Below are 3,636 nucleotides of genomic sequence, written 5' to 3' on the forward strand. Positions count from 1 at the left end.
TTTTTATATATATAGATTTTATGTATTCGGTGTTAAGTGTATTCTATTGGAACAGTTCGTGTAACTTATGTTTTAAATGCTGTTTTAATCTGATTTTAAAAATGGAGGTGCTAGTGGTTTGTTTCAATCAAGGGGAAGTGTGTTGTATTTAGTAGGACCAATGAAAGATATGCGTCTTTGACCAAGGTTGGTTGAAGCTAGCTCACGTCGCAGGTGGTCATTTTGTCTAGTTGAATGAAAATGTGGTGCACTTAGTAAGGTTATGTTATGGTGCATTACAGGATTATTTAGAAGATTGTGCATAAATACTAATGTTTGGTAATCCCTTAGGTAATTGAAAGGAAGTATTGTATGAGATAATTCGGAATACAGTTGTAAAGTTGGGTACAGTAATGGTTTGTAAAAAATTGTTTTGAGACAGCGATTTTGGAGGGTACGAATTTTCTTTAAAGAAGTACTGGAGGCATAGCCCCAAGTTGACACAAGGTGATTCAGTTGGGAGTGAAAATAGGCAAAATAAAATTTTAATAGAACATGCCGAAGTACAAAATTTTGCACTCGCCAAAGCATGCCACATAAAGGGGCCAATTTCTTTTCAACGTGATTAACTTGGTAGTCCTAGTCTTGGATGTTCGTGTTCCGTTATGACTTTACGAATTGAATGAAATATCATGTACTTGGTTTTACTAAGGTTCAACGACAAAAGATTAGCATCAAAGAAATTTTTGAGCACTCCCAGATCAGCCTCAATTGATTCAATTGTTGTGTTAATATTTTTATTTGGATAAAATAGAGCTGTATCGTCGGCAAATAACCTAGGAGTACCGCATAACTGTAATTTCCCTAAGTCATTAATATAAAGAAGAAATAGCAAAGGGCCAATGTTGCTGCCTTGTGGCACACCAACTCCAATTGTTTGATAAGAACTGCGGGCGTCATTTATTGCAACAACTTTTAATTAAATCATTGGCAAGGCCTCGGATGCCATACATTTCAAGTTTTTTTAAAAGGATGTTGTGATCTAACGTATCGAACGCTTTCTTGAGATCCAAAAATAATGCGCCTACAGATTTTTTAGAGTCAACTTCTTTACTTATATCATCAACCAATTCAAGTATCGCTGTTTGCGTGCTTGATCCCTGCCTAAATCCGTACTGAAATTTATACATTTTTTTTTCTTTTTGACAAGTGTTTAACTAACCTATTGACAAGAAGTTTTTCAAATATTTTATTAAAAACTGATAAAGTAGAAATCGGTCGATAGTTATTACAGTCATCAGGATCACCAGCTTTAAAAACCGGTATAACTTTGGCAATTTTCAAACATTCTGGATATTCTCCAGTAACCAACATCAAATTAAAACATTGTGAGAGTATTTGAGCAAAAATACCACAATTCCTCTTAAGAATATTCTCAGGAAAATTATCAGGCCCGCAACTTTTTTTGTTCTTGAGAGATTTTATTAAAGAAATAACTTCATTTTCATTGGATGGCCACAGTACAATTGTGTGATCAATTCGACTTAAGTTGTTAATTGGATTAGAATTCAAGTTCTGTGGTATGTTCCCTGCAAGTTGACTACCAATATTGGAAAAGAAGTTGTTGAATACTTCGCAGACTTCACGATCGTTATTTGTTCTTGTGCCATGATTAACCAAGCAGATTTTGTTGTTTTTCTTCCCTACGCCAAATACAACCTTAATATTATTCCATAGCTTTGCGTGATTAGTAACATTCAGTAATTTTTCATAATATGATTTCTTACATTTCGTTTTCGTGTCGTCTACTTTCTGGGAAATATGTTTAAGCATGTCTTTCAAGTGTTGATTAGTTGGGTTTCGTTTGACTCGTTTAATGTAATTGTTTTTTTATTTTGCAGAGCGTCCATAAGTCGAAAGTCATCCAGGGGCAGTTACCCTTAACGGTTATAGTTTTTTCTACTGTTCGTGTATTTATAAGTTGAGGTGATCAACTGCAAGGAATTACTGACATCTGTAACATGATCAAAATTGTTGATAAAGTTATCGAAAGCGTTATTAAGTTTTCTGTGGTTCACAATAGTTTTACTCAATTTTTTTTTCCTCATCGATTGGTAATTTAAAAGAGGAAATAATTGGTGAATGGTCACTTAAATAATGAGAAATTGTATCATTTCGCAAACAACATGAATCATCTACTTTACACAGCACGTGATCCAAAATGTTGCCACTTAAAGGTCTTGTGGGGACTGTATTCGAGCAAATATAATTATACGATTCCAGTAATCTTAGATATCTATCAGAAATGTTATGGAGTGCCCTGTTGATAGGTATATTAATATCTCCCACAATAATACATGAATAATTTGCAGGTGTACAACTTAAAATATTTTCCAGGTAATCAGCAAATCTCCCATAATCGAAGTTGGGTGGCCGATAAACTCCATGAATATGGTAAAAGTGCCCTTTTATTATGAGTTCAATTTGAATGTGGTGAAAGCCATCGATACAAACATTTTTCAATAATTTACTTGTAGAATTTTTATGTACAAAAACAGCTAAACCTCCATTAGATTGATCTCTACATGAAAAAAATGAATTATAATTGGGAATCTCATAAAGTGAACAAAAATCATTTTTCAGCCAGGTTTCGCCTAAGACAACTATATCAACAGAAGTTTTACTGCTGTCCAAGGTTTGCAAAATATCATCAAATTTGTTAAGATCATTGATTGCTCTAACGTTCCACTGTAGTATTTTTAAAAACTTATTATCATTCAAAGAGTAGCTTGCATTAAAATCTTCAATGTTATCGTGCGAAAAATTTTTAATTTCATTATACATTTTTAAATAAAATTTGCATCAGTACTAAGTCAAGATTTTTTGTTTTATTTCTTTACTTTACGTTTCTTACCCTCTTGCTGTTCCTGTCCGGGCGAACTAGAATCCGAACATGGACGATTAATGTTTTTGTAGCGAGCAATCAGCCGATTCAAATCATCCCGATTGGCAATTTTTTCAGTAGGACTATCATCAGTTTTGGATTTCGATCATCTTGACTTCATTCGACGCGTATCAGCGAAAACTATGAGTTCTGAAATGTCTTAGCATGGTTGGAACATGACTTCTATTGTTTTTATCCGTTTGAACCGTTTGTGCAAGAGGCTTACTTTAGAAACAAGTCGAAACATCAACCCGAGCAGGGGTAAATAACACGGGAATACCATATTTTGGTATTACTTGGCATAATAACAAATACCAAAATGTGCCCTTGGTTGCCCAGTAATAGATGGTATAATACCATGAAATCATACCAAAAAACTGTATGGGGAAGACCAAAGCAATACCAAAACGTGCCATTCCAAGGGCAAATGAATACCAGACAAAAAACAACTTTCCGAGTAAATAAAAATCTCATTGGACCAAAAACATTGAGAATTCTCTATAGGATTACAGCGGGAATTCAATTTGGCTAATGGGATTGCAATGAGAAATGGGTAGAATTTTGATGCTATATTTAAATCCTTCGAACAGGCAGGAAAACGAAGTCTTGCTTGGAGAGCCAAAAAATATCAGGTAAAGAAAACTAGAGGAATACTGGAATCGAACTCATGACAGGTAAGGTGCAGACACCATTTTAGCTACCCGTTTACCAAC

General features: G+C 34.3%; 1 long non-coding RNA gene across 1 annotated transcript; it reads left to right on the forward strand.

The window, feature by feature from the left end:
- The first annotated feature begins 2,097 nt into the window (after positions 1-2,097).
- LOC120413421 (uncharacterized) lies at positions 2,098-2,842 on the forward strand. Its single transcript, XR_005604942.2, has 2 exons — positions 2,098-2,309; positions 2,377-2,842. It is a non-coding gene; the product is annotated as an uncharacterized LOC120413421 (long non-coding RNA).
- The last annotated feature ends 794 nt before the right edge of the window (positions 2,843-3,636 follow it).

The sequence above is a fragment of the Culex pipiens genome, chromosome 3 (genome assembly GCF_016801865.2).
Source record: "Culex pipiens pallens isolate TS chromosome 3, TS_CPP_V2, whole genome shotgun sequence".
Classification (NCBI taxonomy): Eukaryota; Metazoa; Arthropoda; class Insecta; order Diptera; family Culicidae; genus Culex; species Culex pipiens.